This window comes from Sciurus vulgaris (genome assembly GCF_902686455.1).
Source record: "Sciurus vulgaris genome assembly, chromosome: 7".
Taxonomy (NCBI): Eukaryota; Metazoa; Chordata; class Mammalia; order Rodentia; family Sciuridae; genus Sciurus; species Sciurus vulgaris.
Genome location: NC_136467.1, coordinates 80,571,016 through 80,593,086, shown reverse-complemented (window position 1 = coordinate 80,593,086; position 22,071 = coordinate 80,571,016). Strand labels below are relative to the sequence as shown.

Sequence of the window (22,071 nt, the reverse complement as noted above, 5' to 3'; positions counted from 1 at the left end):
AGAGGAGAGGGGGGGGAGAGAGAGGGTGAGGGGGGAGAGAGAGGGAGGAGAGAGAGAGAGTGAGGAGAGAGAGAGTGAGAGGAGAGAGAGAGTGAGGAGAGGGAGAGAGAGAAGAGAGAGGGAGAGAGAGAGGGAGAGAGAGGTGTAGAAGAGACCTCTTCTACTTTATCTTGTAAAGTCCTCAAGGCCACATCCCCAGTGATCTATGTCCTCAAGCCACATCTTACTTCCTTATAGTCACCATCCAATAGTCTATTCAAATTATTAATCCATCAAATGGATTAATCTACTGATGAGGTTATAGTCCTCATGATTCAGTCATTTCACCTCTGCATACAGCTATATTACCTAACATTCCAGATTCAAACCATAACAATAGATAGACCCCCCTCAAATGTATCTGGTCTAACTAAGTTAAAAGAACCTATCTATCTGCCTAGAACCAGGCAGATATTTGATTAGGGCTCTTTTTTTTTTTTTTTTTTTTTAAGGATGAGATTAAATAAAATGTGAACAAGTCTTACTTGGCTGCTTTCCCCTTGCTTTTTTTTTTTTTTTTTAATTTTAGTTTCTGGCAAGATGTTTGTACTTAGAAATGCATGAAGGATCACTTGATGATATGCTAAACACATGTCAAAAGCAGAGATGGGGGAATTTTGGCTAAGACAGATAGCAGACAATGGATGGGTCTAAGGGGAAGAGAGACCCAGACTAACTAAAACAAGAGTGGCTGCTGGCCCCAAGAACAACAGCTTCAAAGTGAAACTCTGTCTTGTCCTCTGAAAACAAAGTCCTTCTCCAGACTTCCTTATTTCTGCTAATGGATCCCCACTCTTCTAGTCTTCTGGATTTAGATGATGGAAATCATTTCTTTTTATGTTTCTGATATTCTTGTAAGTCCTGTACACATCTCAAAAGTAACCAAGTCCTCTTGATAATCCTGTATCATATTTCCAACAACCTAAAGAATGTCTTATCAGGCTCCTGACACTGCCATTGGCAGTTACAATGGGAATGGGTTGCAAGGACACGCTGCCTTAGTTGTCCAAACTAATACGGATGGACACATGGGTTTCCTTGGAGACTGCTGAGAATTACTCTGGGGGTGCTTCTGTGGCTTGGGTTTTGAGAATCTATGCACAAGAATCTGCCTCCTGCCAAGCCTAGTATAAGATTATGTTAAAAGCAATGCAACTACATGTCATTTTAGAAAGCAAACCAGAAAGACAGCCTTTGTTTTATAGATTAAAAGTGCACAGAAACTGTAATTGTCCTAGCTTCTAAAAATATTTCTCTCTCTCTCTCTCCCCCTCTCTCTCTCCCTCTCTCATACACACAGTGCACAGTCACATATACAAACTCTTTTCTGAAGTTTTTCCATTTAAAACTTAGTGTTTGTATTTCTGTTCTATTGTCAAACCACATCAATCTTTACTTTAGCAATCATCTTATACAGAAAGGTTCATGGCTATATTATCAAGCTAATTGGTGAAACATAAATCCCAAAATGTGTCATAACACAATCAAGATATAAGTTAATTTCTTGCTCATATCAAGTCCAAAATGGGTCTTCCTCATTAATCATTGGCTTTTATTCTAAGCACTGATTCAGGAATCCAAGTTCTCTCTGTCTATGGTTCTGCCTCCTCAACATGTGACTTTAAGCCAGTGGAAGAAAAATTAATATGAAGGGTTGATTGCACATAACAAGATTTTTCTAGGCCGAAAGTGACACATATGACTTTCACTTCCATCCCAATGGCCAGAATCTAGTTACATGGGAGATGTAAATCTAACTGCAGGTCCAGGAAGAGAGGACATGAGGTTGGTGAGCAATTAGCAATTTTTTCTACAGTAGTATTGCAACTAGATCATATGAGAAATTCACTGACACTATGGAGGCAACAAGGAACAACTGCTTTCCTGTGCCCAGCAAGATGACATAGATGTTACAAGAGATAATTGACAAAGAAATAGCTCAGATCTGCAAATGAACATGAAGCCAGTGAGTTACATTTAAGGGAAATATCCCCACTAGAAATTCCAATAAAGTCTCCTCATTGTCTAAAATATGCTAAAAAGAAGGTTCTTAAATGAACACAATATTAAATAATACAAGGTTGGCAAATTGACAGGTTGAAATGTAGACAGTAGCAGTTTGAAGGAGCTAGGCAAGAAGCCCAGAAGAGAAAAGCAAAACCCAGGCAAAACTCCAAGAATGCCCACGTGAGAAATCAGATAAGTGAGTAGAAATCAAGAAGCCACAGAAGCCTTGAAGCAGATGTGAGGACACAAACCCTGGATGTGAGGACTGGCTTTAGCATTTACTAGTCATGATGTTTGTTCTTTGGTCTGTAGATTTGGAGTAATAATATCTACTTCACAATAATCAACTGCAGAATCAAATGGAGTGTGTGAAAATGCAGGTTGCCTGACAAAATGAGGAAGAGGTTAATTTAAAATGTATTTCTGTTTTTACAAGGTTAGAGTTAAGGAGAAAAGAGTGCTATTTAGGAAGGAGAGAGGATTTGGAACCTGTTTTATGACAAAAAGAAAAAAAGTTCCCAGTCCTGAACCAGAAGAAGGATGTTGGCAAGAACTGCCTTGTGTAAACTCTATCTTTTGCACAGGGGAAACGTCGCAGATTCAGTTTCTTTTATGAAAGTCCATCCTTCCTGCCTTCCTGCAGGCCTGTGTTTCTCCCTCATTCCCTTTCTCTTTGCTTTTCCTCCCTCCTTTTCCTTCCTGCCATTCTTTCTTCCCTCCTTTATCCCCCGACCTTTTAAAATTTTCTCCATTTGGTTTCTTTGGCAGTTGAGGCTGGACGTGAGGAGAGTATAATCAATTTCATGTATAAGGATTCTAGACAGGAGCTAGCTAAGGTTGGGTTTTCAGGATTGAATCAATAATAGACACATAAAAGATGCATTGTTCACAGTTGTGTTATTTGATATAACTTTTTGGGTAAAAAAAATGGTAGTATGTACATTAAAATGATAAATCCCTTTAACCTGCATTAATTCTTCATGATATCCTCTCTGAGGAAGTAATCATAAAAAAGTAAATCTTATTAACAAAGATGCTCATCCTAGTTTTATTTATAGCAGTAAAAATTTTGAAGTAAGTAAATCACTCAAAGGTAAATTGTAAACTTAACTGTTATAGTAACACAATAAATAATGATTAAAAATTGTGTCTATGAAGTGTTTTAGTAAAATGATAGGTAGCAAACAAAATCAGCAGTTTACTGAGTGATAACAACCAAGTCAAAATTGCATAGAGGAAAAGCCTAGAAGGAAGTACATCACAATAGCAATGGCTGATGTCCATGGGTAGATGAATAGTGTGGTTTTTTTTCTTTCTATTTTTCTGTATTTTCTGTATTTTTATAATGAACCCATATTATTTACATATTTGAAAATATAAAATCAGCTTTAGTTTCTGGGAAAGTTGCTGATACTAACTTTCTTCCTCTTAGCTTTGTGCTATTACATAAAAATAGAGTGTAATTAATAGAAAGAATTACTGTGTGCATCACAATATAAATTATGCAATTATGCTTTCATAAGTGAAAAGAAATATTTATATAGATATGTAGGTACTGCATCCATATATGTAAAATAGGTTTTAACATTAGTAATTAATTCCACACTCATAAGTCACAGTTTGCTTTATAATATTTAATTGGGAAGAATAAAATGTAAATTGTACAAAATTTTCAGTCCCTGTCATTATGATAGCACAGATTCCATGGCCTGATTTACAGCATTTGAATGTATCACAAAGACTGTTGAAATCAGTCAGAGTGGAAGTGGACTTTTCTTTGAAATGGTTTGATGATTCTTAACTCTGGCCACCATATCCATGGAGGCTTGCCTTCTTTGAAGAAACATGGTAATGGGGATGGGGACTTTAGGCAATTAAAATACTTGGATAATCACTTAGAGACATGAGAAACACTATCAAACACTACTACCCCACAGACATTCTTGGGAGTGCCTGCATCCATTGCAACCCACAGTGGGAGATCCATAAAACTTAAAGAAACCTTGTTCAAAAGTTGATTTAATTAGAAAAATGTTGATTTCAGTGAATGTTCTCAGATATTCCAGGAAAGACCTAAATGCATAGAGTCATCACAACTACTGGAGAAGATATGAATCAGTACCAGTAAACAGATCATTAAAAGTTAGTCTAGAAAGTCAAAAAGGACTATTTGACAGTGTTCTAGAATTGAATGTTATTATATGATATTGCTAAAGGGATAGAGAAAGATGACCAAAGTAGAGTCAAATATTATTTTCTTATTCAATGAAAAATAAAATCTTATAAACCATGAAAAATGGATATGGAGAGTTCCTATTTTAATATTTACAATCATCGAAAGATGTACCACCTCCTAAAACCTGATAAAATTGAATTCAGTATTAAAATTATGGTACAGTAAACCATCAAGTTTACCCATGAGACCAAAAATGACAGATTTAAAATTTATAAGGAGAATACACCATAGCTGACAAGGGAAAAATATGACTCAAATATGAATTTCCTGCACATGCAAATGAAGGTACACTCTGAGTCCAGGATGCATCATGGTCTATTTATGATAATAGGAATTTTAGTGTCTAGCTTCAGGTGAACTTGCCTGATATTTGGATTAATATTAGTCCAGATACCAAGCTGTATTTTATTTTCTTGCAGGCATTTCATGATGAAATAAAATATCGATTTATGATCACAACACTATAGATCAATTCATACACATGGTTTTTGTGCTTTGTTTTACTTAAAGAGCCTGGATCAGTGATTTCTATTTCACGTTATTTTCAAAGCCTCAGGTCAGTGTTTTTCAAACTTTAATGTACATATAAATCTCTTGGAGTATATATTTAAAAATGCAGATTCAGAAATAAGCAAAGCTATTCTTTTATAAAGGAAGTCAGAATAGTGGTTATCTTTGTAGGGATAGTGACTGAGAGAAGCATAAGGGAACTTACTGAGATGTTTAAAAAGCAATATGTAAATATGCAATATGTGTAAAATGTATTGAATACTACATGTGGGAGTTGTGCACTTAGTTACTAATTGTGTGTTTTTTCATGGTTACATTTCTAATACAAATAAAAATAAAAATTAGAAATGCAGATTCTTGCCATACTGCAAAACAAAGGGACTTAAGATCTTTTACATAAGACTGGGACCATTGTTGACTGGAATGATCATATCTACCAAATCTCAGGTAACATAACAGAAAAAGGTAGACAAATTTAACTTTGCTTCTAGTCATTTTGAGAACTCCCACTCTATGAGAATTTATATAAAAAGCAAAATATCTGCTGGTGCTTTCCACAGTATTCTCAGAAATTGTAATCTCCTGAAGGCATCCAAATTAGTCAAATCTTGAAGGTTTTGTCTTTGTAAAGCCTACTGGCCAATAAAGGAGTTGGGTTATAATTCCTACAATTGCATAGTCACTGTGCTTGACTTTTTAAGGATAACCTTTATTCTCTTGTTAATTTACCTTTTAAAAAACCTGCTTCAAAATTGAAATAGCTCTTGTTCACATTCTGACTGAACAAATCTATCACTTCAGACTTAAACTCAGCAGAACAAAAGTATTTTCACACCAACTGTTTCTTCACTCAATCTTCTCATGTGTCTCACCGAACTCTTCAGTGGGTCCAGTCACCTCAGGATTTTATTTCTTGCAGACAGGAGCTTAGGCTCAGCCCCCAGATACAGTTTGGGTAATTTTTGCTACAACACTCTCCTCCAGCCTGTCATGCATCATATTACCCCATCTGTAGAATGCACTTGTAGAGAAAAGCCACCAAAAGTATTGCAAGTGACAAATGGAACATTCTCCTAAGCTAAATGGAAAAAATATCCATCATATCCCCCTGTTGTCAGTTACACACAGTGGAAATTATGTACTGTTTTAAGTCTAACTTGATAAATTCCATTTGTTAACCATCCAGAGCACCTCTAGCAATGAACAGGGAAGGTAAAGGAGAAAATGTGACCCCAGAACTCGCTTTGTAATTCTTCCAGTTATGAACTCTTTTGCCTTCAGATGTTAAACAGTTGCTAATTTCTTCTCATCTTTAACATGGTTTGGCTCCAAGTCCTAAAACAAAAAGAGAAGATGCCATTTGAGATTTTATGGCTGTAGATAAAAATCCCTCTGTACACAATGAGCACACACATTTTTGAGCAAACTACAACCAGACTTCGGATGCCTAAGAAATAGCATGGGCTGATCTGAGTCACAAGGAAGTAATCAGTTTTCAGTTGTCGTGCCAGGCTTATGTTTGTCTAGTTGTTTCCTTGCTCCCTGCCAACACAGAAACATCAAAGTAACAACAAGATACCAGAAACCAGCACTGCTTTAAAAGAAGACACTGTCTTTAGTTTGCTCATTTATTCAGCAAATATTTACAGGATGCCTATGATATGTCAGACTTTGTTCTAGGCATGGAGAATACAAGTAAACAAGATAACAACAACAACAACAACAAAGGTTCTGTTCTCAGCCTGCATGAAATATTTTATAATTCATAATGTGAAGTTAATAGTAATAATGATGAGATGGGTGATGGAATACATAGTAAATATGTTTTAATGGAAGAGGGAATATGACCTGAAAAACATTTTCCTCCAGCTCTAAAATAGAGCATATCTTCCCAAATTTAAGTCAAATGAAAGAAATCATAAGTGTGTCAAACTATGTTGTGCTTTTTCCCATTTTATTGCATAAATTTAAAAATTCATACATCTATACACAGACTTTGCCTTCTTAACCATTCTTACGTATATAGTTCAACCATAAATATTTCCCCAATATTGGGCAACCATAACCATCACCCATCTCCCTAACTTTTCATCTTGTAAAACTGAGAATCCATACATATTAGACAATAACTGCTTGTTTCCCCTTCTCTCCAACCCCCTGACAACTACCACTCTACTGTCTTCATATAAATGGAATCTGTCTTTGTCTTTGTGTTACTGGCTTATTTTACTTAGCATAGTAAGTTTCGTCTATTTGAAGCATCTCCGAATTTCCTTTCATTTTAAGGCTGACTAGTATTCTGTTGATGTATACACCACATCTTGCATATCCATCCATTAACACTGGTTGCTTTCACATATTAGCTATTATGAATAATGCTTCTGAGAACATGGGTATATAAGTATCTCTTTGAGATTCTGTTTTCCTTTTTTCTTCTTTTCAGTACTGCTCATAATCCAGGGCCTTGTGCATGCTAGGTGAGTTTCTACAACTGAGTTATAGCACCAACCCAAAAACCCTGTTTTCAATTATTTTTTGTAGATACCCAGAAATGGTTTGCTGGATCATATAGTAATTCTGTTTTTAATTTTCTGAGCAGCCACCATACTATTTTCCTCAGTGGTTGAACTATTTTAACCAACACTGCACTAGGGTTCCAATTTCTCCATATTCTCACCAATGCTTGTTATTTTCTGTTTCTGTTTTTTTATGGTGGCCATCTTGATGGATGGTATCTCATTGCAGTCCAATTTTTTTCATTATTGTTATAAATATACTCAAAAGAAAATAGAAATGATTCTCAAACATATTGAGGATAAATATTAGTGCAGAGCTATGGGATATAAGCACCAGTAAATCTCACTAGTTCTTCACCAAGAATCCAACTTTCTCAAACCATTAGATTAACCGACCAACAATTAGAAACCTACAGTCTCTTCCCTTCATGCCACTTGTAATTCCAGACAGAACTAGCTCCTCTCACCTCCAACCACAGACAATAAGTTTACTACCTAGAGCACAATTTTCCCCTTGCATGGATTTATTATGAAAGTGAACAATAGAACTGAAATATGTTGGATAGGATCAAGTCCAAGTAGTTGTCTCACTACTTAGCCTCCAGGGTCTTAGTGGGTGATAGAATAAACTATTTTCAGCCTCCAGAAATCCACACAATAAATCAAACTTTTTGTATGTCAGCCATTTCTTACCTCAAAACAATTATCACATGTAATATAATTCAGTTCTTACTTTAAACTATTTTTCATTTACCTATATAAAAGGACTAAAGTTGCACATCATGAACTATTTGTAACCATCAATAAATTCCTATTTATATACGTATAAATAACAATAACTTATTAAAATAAAGGCTATTGGTAAATCCAACTTATTTTTCCTTATTGTGCAAGCATGCTTGTGAACAATGAATCTCTACGGCTTTTAAGCTAATGAAACTAGAATAAAATTTAAAAACTCAATTTTTGAGTAACATATTTCAGGTGCTCAATATCCACATGTAACTAGTAGTTACTGTAGGTATAAAAGTCTCCAACACCATAGAAATTTTTATTTAACAGCACTGTTACAGGAAGTTAGATCTGATTATACTTTGTCCATTTTTAGAGAAATAAATTGGAATTTTCTACTTAAATTGTGTATTTTAAGGTCAGTTTGATGGTCTTTGATAAGGTCATTGTCAAGATACTTCTGGGGACAATATTTGGGGATTTGCAGTGGCAACAGAAGAAAGGGGTTGAGTAAATACTAAAGGACCTCCTTGACTCATGCTATTTAGCTACTGGTACTCCTAAAATGCAATTGTTAAACACAGATGCAAGTATCTTAGGAGAACACCTGACAACATCCACCTGGGACTATTTTCTAGTCCCTTAGTAGAAAGCAAAGGCTTATACACAGGACCTCAGGGGGTGGAAGCTACAAAAGACATGGTTTCCCCAAACTGAGGAAATATGGATCATTACCCAAAACATGAGTCATACCAGGCCAAATGCCACCTCAGAATCTGCTGTAAGAAGATTTGTAAGAAAACTTGACAAGTCTGTCAAACACAAACACTGCCGTATGAAAAATAAGGCCATTTCAAGATAACAAAGTCAATGGGGTATTAAATAATACTAAAGAAGATAATGAGAGATATGTTTGGGTCCTAACTAAACTATAAAAAGGATGACAGCAGTGTATTCACCGCAAAACTACTGTGGTTGAACACTCCAATGCCTTGTAGGTTAGAGACCAACCCACCTTTGGTTTAGATACAGAGGCCTAAGAAATTAGTATGATTTTTGCCATGGAAATTAGTCTTTTTCTCTGGGACCAGTCCATATGTTCTCATGAAAAAAACTATTAATCCTCAATTAATATTTGTTGAACTGAATTAAATTTGCCACATTTTAATCTAAGTTTTTAAAATATAAAAGAGATATCTTTGTGAAATGCTTAGATTTTCTTTGGCAAATATGATTTCAATAACAATGATTCAGTGACTTGTTCTACCTTCTTTGCTTTAAGTACAAAATCACATTGCTTGCTTCTCAAAGAATAAACAATGGTCTTGTTTCAAGTCTTCTTCTTACTCATACTTTTCTCCTTAATCTAGTGTTTTGACATACTTAAGTATTTATGGTAACTCATTAATAGTTTATATTCCATGTTATGAAATAATCCCCATATGATTGCAAGTCATAGATATTAAGAATCGAATCATGCCCTTGTGCAATAATAAAATAGAAAATCTTATGTTAAGGAAGAAAGAATGAGACATCAATGAAAGGAGAACCCATACACTGATAATAACTGAGGATTAGGATGTGTATTTCTGATCTTTAGTCCTTTGGTTTTTTTAACTACGTAATGCTTTAAAAGTGTTAACAATAATAGCTATCAATCACTGAGAATTTACTATGCTCCAGGCACTTTGCTAAGATTGAAGTAAAAAAATGTGCTAATTTGTTAGCAATATCTCTTAAATAGTTTAACAACTCTTCAGTTAGTTGGTATAACTAACCACATTTTTTTTTATCATTTCAATTTTTTTTCTTTAAAAGGAGTGAGTTGCGTACAGGGGGTTTAAATGCTTTATATACAAGAAAAAAAAAACTGCACTAGAACCAACTTATTCATCATCTTTTCTTTTTCATGTTCTTCTTCATCTTCTTCATCTTCCTCCTCATCCTCTTCATCTTCCTCCTCTTCCTCCTCATCTTTCTTTTTCTTGCTTTTTTTTCAGCCCTGACAGTTCCCTTTTTTGCTGCATCAGTTTCCTTCAGCCCTATGGGCAGCGATATCCTTTTCATATTTTTCCTTCAGCTCAGCACCTTTCTTTTCCTAAGGCTGCTTATCATCTGCCGCAGTGTCATTCCACATTCCTCCCAGTGTCTTTGCAACATCACCAATGGACAGGCCAGGATGTTCTCCTTTGATTTTCAGGCCATACTCAGAACAGAACAAGAAGGCCACTGGAGGCCTCTTGGGTGCATTGGGATCCTTGAACTTCTTTTTTGTCTCCCCTTCAGGAGGGATATAGGTTTTCATTCCTCTTTCATAACTGACCTTGCCGCCTTTGCCATGTCTACAAATTTTCCTTTCTCTCTAGCAGACAAGGTCTTCTACCTCTCTGAGCACTTCTTAGAAAACTCTGAGAAGTTGACTGGAGCATCTGGGTGCTTCTTCTTGTGCTCCTCCCGGCAAGTTTGCACAAAGAATGCATCTATGACATTTTGCCTCTCGGCTTCTCAGGATCTCCTTTGCCCACATTCAGTTGTTTTTCCTCAGTGAGGCCCAGAGCCGCCCAGTGCCCGTCGGGCTCTCACTCGCCCCCGCGCTGTCTCTGTGGAGCTCAATGTGCTGCAATGGCTCAACTACATTCTTTTTGAAGAGAGGAAAATACAATTTGAAGAAGTAAATAACTGTTTAAAGTCACTTATCTGATAAGGATCTGGGTCAAGATTCAAATGCAAGTTTGACTCCAGAGCTGGAGAGCTGGCCACATTTCTAATAAAACTAGAGCACCATTTTATCATTAATGAACATGCGCCTCAAGAACAGAACCAGTGCCTCAAGTTGTTTGCCACACACATTCTTCATATCTGGGAGGCAAGTTGAATGATATTAGTAGAACACATACAGGCGGCAGTGAATAATTACTTTAATTCATACCAAAAAACAATTTTGCTGTTTATTCTGTTTTCATCAAAACCAGAATACAATATTGCCCTCAAAGGCTGGTGGAAGGAATGTATCTCTAACTTGTTTTCTGATCTAGGAAAAGTTATTCTGTGTCTTAATTTTTCTTAGCTTAAAAAAATTACAGGGATAAGGTGAAAATATGTAAAATGTACTAACAAATCTGAGAAAATTGACACAATAAATAAGCAAAAAGGATTTCCAATTTTTCTGACTTTATTCCCTATTATTCATTTATGTAATTTTTGGTTTGAACCAGTTGCACAGAATTACCAGCTCTGGTAAACAGTCCTCAACACTTGTACATGCAATTAGGTACATTTTATTTATTTTTATGTCTCTCTCACACATACATGACCTATGTTTAATTATTCAACACATAATTCCTATTTACAAGTATCTGAATCAAAACAAATAAATGAGGTATTTAAACTATAAGAATGGAATGGTAGGCAAGGAGTTGAAATTGTTTCTTGTGGTTGTGTTTTTGTCCTTGATTCTTGCATTGAATTGTAGGAATAGGAGCATGTAATAAATTTACAGAGAAACCTATGTTGATTTCTTAACAGATGATTTGATTTGTGATATTTCTCCTTTTATAAACTTTTCAATTTGTGTTAGTAACATGTCCATATTTTTATTTATTTTTAGTGTATTGTAGTTATACATAATAGTGGGATTCATTTTGACATATTCATAAATACATATAGCATAGTTCTCGTCATTTCAATCCTCAGTACTATTCCTTCCCCTTCCCTCTATTCTGTCAATCTTCCTTTTATTTATTTATTTTTAATTGGCGCATTCTAGTTATATATAATAGGAATGCATTGTGATATATATTCATACATACACATCACATTATTTGGTCAACTTTGTTTCCCAGTTCTTCCCTTTGCCTCCCCTTGTTCCACTCCCTTGGTCTCCTGCTTCTACTCTATGGTTCTCCTGTCTGTTTTCACAAGATTCACCTTTTATTATTCCTTTTTCTAATTTCCACATATGAGAGAAAACGTAAAACCTTAGCTTTCTGAGTCTGTCTTATTTTATTCAGCATGATGTTCTCCAGTTCTATCTGTTTACCAGAAAATGACATGATTTCATTCTTCTTTATGGCTGAGTAGAATTCCAGTGTGCATGTGTATGTGTGTGTGTGTGTGTGTGTGTGTGTGTGTGTATCACATTTTCTTCATCCATTCATCTATTGATGGGCATCTAGTCTTGTTCCATAACTTGGCTATTGTAGGTTATGCTGCTACAAACATTGGTATGCATGTATCACTATAGTATGCTAATTTTAGATGTTTTGGATTAATGCCAAGGAGTGGGATAGTTGGATCATATGATGGTTTCATTTCTAATCTTTTAAGAATGTCCACACTGTTTTCCAAAGTGGTTACACTAATTTGCAGTCCCACCAAGAATATATGAGTGTACCTTTTCCTCCATATCCTCACCAGCATTTACTATTATTCATAATTCTTGATGATTGCTATTCTAACTGGCATGAAGTGAAATCTCAGTGTAGTTTTGATTTGTATCTCTCTGATTACTTATTGTTGATGTTGAACATTTTTTTCAGGTATTTTTTGACATTTGTATTTCTTCTTTTGAGAAATGTCTCTTTAAATCATTTGTCCATATTATTGATTAGGTTATTAGTTTTCTTGGTGTTAAGCATTTTGAGTTATTTAGATATTCTGGTTATTAATCACCTATCAGAAAAGTAATTGGCAAATATTTTTAATTCCATTCTGAAGACTTTCATTTCATGTTTTTATTTCCTTTGCTATGAAGAACTTTTAATTTAATGCTACTGCATGTACTTTCTCTTGGTTTTGTTTCTTGAGCTTTAGTAAGCTTATTAAAGAAGTCAGTGCCATCACCAATGCATTGTAGGGTTTGTCCCTATATTTTCTTCTAACAGTTTCACTGTTTCTGGTCTAATTCCTAGGTCTTTGATCCACTTTGAGTTAGTGTGCCAAGTGAAAGGTAGGAATCTAGTTCCATTCTTCTACATGTCTCTCCAATTTTCCCAGCACCAGTTGTTAAAGAGGCTATTGTTAGGGCGGTCTGAAGTGGCTGGATGGGGGCAGGGCATCAGGAAACCCACCAGCACCAAAGAACAACCAATCAGATGCCAACAGATTAAACCCTAGTGTTGCCTCACAACTGCCCATCAATCAGCAGAGTCCCCAGCCAATCCTTGAAGGACATGAGTCCCTGCAGAGTCTCCAGCCAACCCCTGGACACTAAACCCTCAAGCCTTCCCGGGTCTATCCTGATCCGGGTGGATCGGTGAACCTCACCAGAGAGCCATTCGGATAAAGTTCTTTTTAAATTACATCTGGCTCACTTGTTGTTTGGTTACCTTCATCTAGTCAGGTTATCTCCATCTTATCTTACAGCTATCTTTTCTCCAACTTAGGTCTTTGGCATCTTTGTCAAGGAACAGATAACTGTATATATATTGATTTGTCTCTGTGTTTTCTGTGTCTATACAGTTCTATACAGTTAGTCTTCATATTTGTTTTTATGCCAATACCATGCTATTTTAGTGACCATAGCTCTAGAGTGTAAATTGAGATCAGATATTGTGATCCCTCCAGCTTCATTCCTGTAGCTCAGGATTGCTTTGACTATTCTGGGTCTTTATTCTTCTATATAAATTTTAAAACGTTTTTTTCTGCTTTTATTAAGAATATCTTTGATATTTTGCTGGGTATTACATTGAAACTATAGATTGCTCTTGGTAATATGGCTTTTTTTTTATTTTTACAGACTGCATTTTGATTCATTGTACACAAATGGGGTACAACTTTTCATTTCTATGGTTGTACAAGATGTAGATTCACACCATTCATGTAATCATACATGTACATAGGGTAATGATGTCTGTCTCATTCCACCATCTTTCATACACCCGCCCCTTCCCCCTTTCATTTCCCTCTACATAATATGGCCATTTTGATGACCTTAATTCTACCTATCAATTAAATGGTAGGACTTTCCATACCCCAAGATTTTATTTACTTTCTTTCTTCAGTGATTTCTAATTTTCATTGTAGAGATTTTATTGTATAAATTTCATTGTAGAATTTCCTTAGTGAGATTTATTTTCAAGTATTTTTAAAAGGCTATTATAAAGAGAGTAATTTTCTTGATTTCTTTCTTAGTGGATTCATTATTGGAGTATAGGACAGCTGTTGATTTTTGTGTACTGATCTTGTTTCTGCAACTTCACTGAATTTGTTTATCAGTTCTAAAAGTCTCCTGGAGGAGTTTTAGGGGTTTTCTAACTATAGGATCATGTTGTCAGCAGACAAATATCGTTTGACTTCTTTTCCTATTTGTATCTCATTAATTTCCTTCTAATACTTAATTGCTGTGGTTTAAGTTTCAAGAACTATATTGAATAAGCATAGTGAAAGTGGACATCTTTGTCTTGTTCCTGATTTAAAATTTTTCTCCTCTGTATGATGTTGACTATGGGTTTGTCATATGTAATCTTTATGGTATTCAGGTACATTCCTTCTATACCTAGTTTCTTGTGTTTTTAACAAGAGCAGGTACTGGCTTTTGTCAAAGGCTTTTTCTGCATCTATTGAAATGATCATGTAATTTTTGTTCTTGATTCTGTTTATGTAATGAATTACATTTATGGATTTACATATGCTAAATCAAACATTATTATGGTTTGGATATGAGGTATCATTCAAAAGCTCATGTGTGAGACAATGCAAGAAAGTTTAGAGGGGAAACTATTGGATTATAAAACCCCTAATCCAATCATGAAATCCCCTGATGGAGTAGGAAACTGAAGGCAGTTAGGGTGTGGCTGGAGGAGGTGGACCCCTGGCAGCATGGCCTTGAGGTACATATTTTGTATTTAGCCAGAGCAGTCTCTCTCTTTCTGTTTTCTGATCATCATGTGAGCTACTTTCCTCTACCACACTATTCTGCCATGTTGTTTGGCCTCACCTTGAGCCCTGAGGAATAGAGCCTTCTGTCTGTGAATTGAGACCTCTGAAACCATGAGCCCTCAAATAAACTTCTCCTCCTAAAATTGTTCTGGTTAGATCTTTTAGTCACAGCAGTGAAAAAGCTGACTAAAACAAACATGCATATATTTTTAGAAAAAAAAATAGCAACCACATCTTCTTAGTGACAAAATAATTTTAGGCCCCAAGCCCTCCTTAACTCAAGTCCATCTTTCTAGAGGTAACCAATCCCTTTGTAGTTCTTTTATTTGATTCTTCCAGGAGTTAATCCCAAATCTTTAAATAATATGTGATTTGTTCTTTGATCTATCAATTTTAGACATCATCTATTAACTTTCTTATGTTAGTGATTGTGTTTTATGGATGCAGTATCTTCTCTTGCATCTCAAAGAATGCTAATTGTAGTGCACTCTCCCCCTCCATCTGTCGCTTCCTCTCTCCCTTCTTTCTTTCTTACTCTTGTTTTGTTTCAGTTTGTTTGTTTGTTTGTTTTCTTTCTTTCCCCTTTTTTGCTTGTTTCCTCCACTGTTTGTTCATGTTGGAAGTTTATCTCAAATGTCTGTGTTCTAGTTGATTCCTCATATTTATAAATAATCACCAAAATCTGATTTGGTTTGTTGACAAGCTTTAAAGTAGGTGGATCAAATCAAGAGTCAGCCCTTTCATTAGAGGATGCTGGAACATCTTGTTTCTGGAGGCACTCAGCATCTCTAAAGAAAGACTTTCTACTTCTGCTTTAGAGTTCAATTCCTGATTATTGGTAAATCTCTGTATCAGAAGGGTTTGTCCAACTGTTACAAATACATATTTTCAATCAACCTCATTTTTCCACTCCTGGTCCTCAATTCTACTTTTCCATTCTCATTCCCACTCCACTTTTGAGGTCTCTCAAGTTCCCAGAGGCAAATCTGTTCCATATGTGTTGTTCACTTCTGCACTTTGTAAGGTTTCAACTTCTTGCTGCTTCAGCAGTGACCATGATCTTTCGTTCTTCAGAAACTCATTGAAATCTATGGTTCATGAATGATGATTCTTTCTACATTCTTTTTCTATAAATCACTGTAGATTTCTAGATAGATTTTTTTTCCCTAAAATTTTAAAATAGTCTCTACAGAGACAGGAAGCAATTGTTTGTGATCAGCCCACCATCTTCAATGATAAGTCAATTAGGTTTTCCAATGATAACTACCATGCTATATTAAGGAGTAAGTAAACTTAAATTTTCCCCCACATTTTAGCTTAAAATTTTCTTTCATGCAACTAAATATACTAGGAATACAAGTTCTGAAATCAAACAGACTATTTTAAATACTGGTTTTGCTGCTTACTAGCCATATGACACTGGGCAAGTAAATCTCTGTAAGCCAAATCTTCATAATAAGAATAATAGTAGACATCCTGTGAAAATTAAATAAAATTAAGTTTATATAGTATATAGAGTAGTGTCGGCACATAGTAGAAACTCACTTTCTTTATGTTTGAGTCATCTGCTATTAGAAACAAATGACTATTAGCTGAAACCCCAAATCATTTCCTAAGCCTGCATATCACTTCTTTAGAGAAGCCTCCTTAATAAAAGGTTGGAATAGAGGTGCCTAATTTGTGCTTCTATAGCACTCTGTTCACTACCTAACCCCTGTCATACTGCAGTGAAATCATTTGTTTGTCTTCCTTTTCAGATTGCAAACTCCATGAGAATGGGGATCTGGTCTGTCTTACTAACCTTTATCTCCAGGGCCCAGCACTATGCTTGGCCCAGAGTTGGTACTCAATAAATACTTGTTGGATAAACAAATAATACCATTCCACTTTTAGAAAACTGGATATATTAGATTTTTTTCAAAATGTAAGTATATTTTATTTTAAGTATTTTCTGTATGTAAGATGACTTTTCTGATGGTATTTAGAAAAATAGTGAAGCGATAATTAAACAACTGACATGCATAAATGTAGAGGACTTTAATAAACCAGGACTTTGTAGGAAATCAAATCCAGTTAAAGAAATAAATCATCTCTTGTCTCTCCTCTCCTCCATGATTGAGCACTGAGACCTTGAAGCTAAAGTAACTGTAACAATATATTCAGAAATTGGTACTGGTTTTCATTTTGTTACTGCTTGAAAGTCAAGTTTCCACTTAATTCTTTGAAATCTAAATAATTATTCAGTTTAAAAAGAAGTATCTGGATGGTTTCAATTTGGTGGAAATGAATGCTCAAGGCTATAAATAGACCATTTCTAACCAACCAAATGTGTTTCCCTTTTTCTGTTGGATTGCTTTCTCCCTTAACACCCCCCCCCACTTGGATAGAGCTGCCATCATCAACTAAAGAACTATGTCTTACCAAGAGTGATCTATTGGAAATGTATCCTGCCTTTTAATTTGCTTATTGGATCATCCTGGGCACTTATTTCTGTTCCAGGAAAAACAAGGAGAAATGGTGTTTCTTTGTGGGTCTTGTCTCAGAAGAAGGAGGAAATATTCTGTTGGTCCTGAACTAACTCCAAAAAAGTTTACATATTCAGAATATGTAAAATCTTGGACTATCAATCTATTTCAACTTATTAATAATCACAGAGCTACTAATGTAGTTACAGCAACAATGAAGATCAGTCTTTATGTATTTTACCACTGCATTTAGTTGAATCTTTGTGATTATACTTTGTTGTTGATGGTATGGTATTATAATTACCTTTGTAATTTTTAATAAAAACAATCTTAGTGATCATCAGTCTAAACATTTTATTTTTTTAGATAAAAAAAAAAAAAAAACAGGCCCAAGAGTGTTTTCTCTGATGTGGGAATGCAGAGTCACAATAAGGGGGTGGGGAGAGAATAGAGGTATTTTAGACTAGACAAAGGGAAGGGGACATAAAGTAGGAATGATAGTAGAATGAATCAGACATTATTACCCTATGGGCATATAATGTTACTTGACCTGTGTAACTCTACATCATGTACAAACAGATGAATGAGAAGTTATGCTCCATTTATGTATGATGTGTCAAAATGCATTTTACTGTCATGTATAACTAATTAAAATAAGTTAAAAATACATTTAAAAAAACTGAGGCCCAAAGAATGGGTTATCCAATGTCAATTTCAAATTCTTATTATAATGCAAATCATGAAAAATTTCACCAAACAGAAATCCTGACTTCTTATAAGTGGATAAAACTTAATTGTATCTGAGAAAATTGACTTTGAATATATGTGATTTAAGTATGTATGACTTAATGCATTAGTTTAGAATATGGTTAAAATTTGTTACAAATTGGCTTATACATACTTAAAGAAATTATTTACATACAGAAATTACTGCTTCAATTTGCAGTTAAGGTGTATTTTCCATTTAGAAAGATTATCAGATATTGAAAGCTGAACAATTCTCTCCAGAGGATATTTCTACTCTTATGTGTCTGTGATCCAAGATATAAAATCAGCAGTGGAGTATAGAGCTAGTCCATTTCTGGATTGATAGAGTAGGGAGCAGATAGTAGGATGTTGTGAATTGTGTTTTCCTTATAGTTGCAACATTCATAACCTGTAGAGATATTTTGGATAGATAATGGCTTAGTGACCCTCCTAATCAATCATATGGTCTTACACGTTATCAGAACACAATTTGTAAATATATTCATCAATTGTTTACACTTCTATTATGAGTGAAAGACAGTTTTTTATTAAACTTAGATTTTCTTATTTCATTTGAATCATTTGTACTTTAGCAATATATTAAACTTGAATTTTACTTGTGGGATTTGTTCATCTCTTGAAATTTTAATCAAGGATCTATGATCAAGATCTTAGTATAATGATAGTTTTCAGGAAAATTATAATTCTTACTTAACCTAATGGGTGTCTGTCTTCAAAGAAAGCTAAACATTGTGTTCAAGAGCATTAGTTTATGAATAACTACTTCAGAATGTTATCCCCAAAGTGGCAGGAAATCAATCACTTCATAAGTACACCAATTTGTACAGTGATTAGGCGACTGAGATGGACCTAAACATTCAGTTTTCAGTGGGATTGATGTACTAATGCTGAGCAATAAGGCCACCTACTGGGTAAAATCTTGTTATCGTAGAGAGAATCTTTTTAGTTTTAAAGAAAACTGAGCCTAGTTAAAATCCCCTTGAATTTTTCACTTTTGAAGGTCCATAAATAATTTCTATATCCTTTTTATTTGTTTCTTTAAAAATGAATGTACAAGAAGATTTATCTCATCTTCCTGGAGTTCAAATTTATAAATGATGTTCAGCTCTGACATTCATTTCTAACTACAAATTCTGAATGGTTTCAGTAAAGATACTATTAGTTGCGAAAAACAAAACCCAAAACGGGGTTAAAAATAATTAGAGCAATTTATTGACATAGAAACAAAAAAATCCAAATGGAGGATGGACTTGAGGCACAGTTCAGCCGGGATTCTGGGCCTTATTTGCAGCTTCCTCAGCTCTACCCGGCTTCATGTTGGCATCATCCTAACACTGGCTACCTTCGTGTTTTCATTATGGCTTCCAACACTCATGTCTTTCATGCTTCCTTGTTCGTATCAGCTATGGGTTGGGAGAGAAAGGACAGGGAAACTGGAGAAATAAAGAATCTTTTCCAAACTAGCTGTCATATAAGAGTCCTGACCTTTGTTTAGCTGAGTCATCCTTTATCAATCACACTGGCATGTTCTTCTCTGATTGGATAAGTCTATCAGAACCCATCTTTGCAAGGGTGAGTGGAGAGATCATTTCCACCTAGATCACAAGGCAGGTGAAAGTTAGAATGAATGTTGTTGAGACAACCTCAATTTTCTCTGCACTGAGCAAGTAGGGAACTAATTTCATTGCATATCGTTTGCATTCTAAAATCTGAAAACTGAAGGAGGAAATGTATCATATAATATAATGGTTCTCAACACTTATTTTGCTACACTACATTGAGAAAAGACTATCATTCATCTTTTTACATGCTTAGGCTAGGTTTATATCTTTTGGCTACAACTCAATCTCTCTTTTTCTATGGAATGTTGAAATAATGAGTTGCAGAGAAAACCTGGAATCTATGCCATTTCATTGTCATTACACTTATGTAACAGAAGCCACAATCAGGTGACTGAGAACCTCTGTATTTTAGTTAGAGTAGCACCTATTTTCTACATGTGGAATGAATGACTGCTCTATTAGGCACAGACTAGACCAAAAGAGAAATAAAAAGTCTTGTTTAACATAAGAAAAAAAGGTGTGCTACATAGAAAAGAGCATAGGATTTGAACCAGCATGCTCCATTGAGGACATGGACAAGGACTGGACAAGTTACTCCAATTCTCTAAAAGGTATAAAATACTTAAACTACCTACTGTTGAAATGGTTGTTAAAAGCTTAAAAGAGATGGTTTATATAAATGTGTTTTGTAAACTGTGATATGACATACAGATTTTAGTATTAATCAGGCATTAAATATTATTATTATAGACCAAAAGTTCCTGGAGGGTAGGAAACTGTTTCTTGATCTACAATCCTCCAGTGTCCAGCAGTATCTGGCCTGTGATTGTCTGCCAATAATTCTATGTCAAATATATAATGGCATGAGAATTATAATGATATGGTTGATAATGACAACTAGGAAAAATATCTGGAGTATTGGAGAAAATGTATTAAACAGAGGGAAGAAATGATATTGGTCAAAAAGCCAGAAAGTTGCAAGGAAAGATTGAGTACCTGAGTTTGAGCTAATAATCTGCCAACAAAATATTTAATGGACCCTAAATGCTGTCAGGTCAGAAGGCTACCCATTGTTTCACTGAAAGTTTGCAACTTATATTGTTAGGAGATTTTGACCCTTTGGGAAATCATCTCAAACTTATAAAGGACATCAGAGGGAAATGGAATAAGCTTTAAAGTTGCATTTGCTGGAAGGAATCTATACCATTTAGCAAAAATATACCTGCATTTCCACACTCTGGATGTGGCTAGGGTATCTACACTATTGATAAAGTTCTTATAAATCTCAAAAAGAGAAATAAAAATCTTTGCTACTTCAAGTATTCTCTATAGTCCTATAAAAATCTATGCTGTTCTTCACAGGAAACGTGGCGCCTTAGGCACATGTGTTTTTACTCTAAAACTTCTTTCTGTAACTAAATGCAATTAGTTGTCACATGTGCCTGATTTATGGCCATTTACCCAACACTAAAAATTGTGCTAGGATGTGCATTGAATGCACAATTTGATGTAATTCCTGCTGAGTTTGGGGGGAGGAGATTTACCCACAAAACTCTCAATAAAGCATCTTCTGAGAACTGCTATAGACAACCCACAAATTCCAGCAACAAATCCTTCAAACTGCACCATTGGGAAGCAGCACTTTAACTGATGGTCTGGTATTTCCAAAAGATAATGTCACCATGACATTTTCAGTCTTTTAATATCCTTTTATTGAGTCCCTTTGGTATCATTCTAGAATGAGAGCCACTTGAGCTAGAAGAGCTGAAGTACATTTTTGCTGTTCACCATGCTCTGTTTTGCCTAACTGGCCAGGCCTTCACAATTTAAGTCCCCAGGTTCTCAGAGGGAGGCATCTTACTGCCCCTGCCACAAGAACAAAGATGCAGCCTATTGTGAAATAAGAAAATGTGTCTGTGGTAAAGACATGTTTACCGTGAGTTCTTAGATGAGCTGCCAAATTCATTTCACATCACCCTAGATATAATAAAGGACAGCAAGGTGCCTAAGTCTTTATCTCCCTTATAGATATGTATGAATATCCTTAGTGAAGATTGTGTGTGTGTGTGTGTGTGTGCATGTGCCGGTGCATGTGTGTATGTGGCATTTGTCTCAAAAATACGTATTTATTATGTAAGGTATCTAATCAATCATATAGAGAACCATGTTCAAAATTGAAAATCACCTATGTTCAGGAAAGAACATATTCAAATGGAAGATAAACATTTTAATTGGTCATTTTCTTCATACTTCATTACAATAGTTATGTCCAGGGCTGGTGACTTGTAATCTCAATGTTATAATCACCTGTTAGTCATAGGTCTCTCAAATGCTTGTTTTTGTCTACATAGATAGAT

At 35.1% G+C, this 22,071-nt stretch overlaps 1 protein-coding gene and 1 pseudogene across 3 annotated transcripts in view; one reads left to right on the top strand and one right to left on the bottom strand.

Annotated features, from left to right (window-relative positions):
- TPBG (trophoblast glycoprotein) overlaps window positions 1-22,071 on the top strand; it is a 105,167-nt gene that overhangs the window by 44,086 nt on the left and 39,010 nt on the right. The window contains exon 3 of one of the 2 annotated variants that reach the window (XR_013764912.1): window positions 6,473-6,491. The exons of the other annotated variant lie outside the window; for it this stretch is intronic. The gene's annotated coding sequence lies outside the window, so the exon portion shown is untranslated. Of the gene's footprint in view, window positions 1-6,472; window positions 6,492-22,071 lie in introns of those variants that run through there. 2 annotated transcript variants of the gene reach the window in all.
- LOC306666924 (high mobility group protein B1-like) lies at window positions 6,077-13,373 on the bottom strand (annotated as a pseudogene). The gene is made up of 3 exons: window positions 13,368-13,373; window positions 9,917-10,580; window positions 6,077-6,127 (listed from the first exon to the last, which is right to left on the bottom strand). The product of its transcript is annotated as a high mobility group protein B1-like (transcript).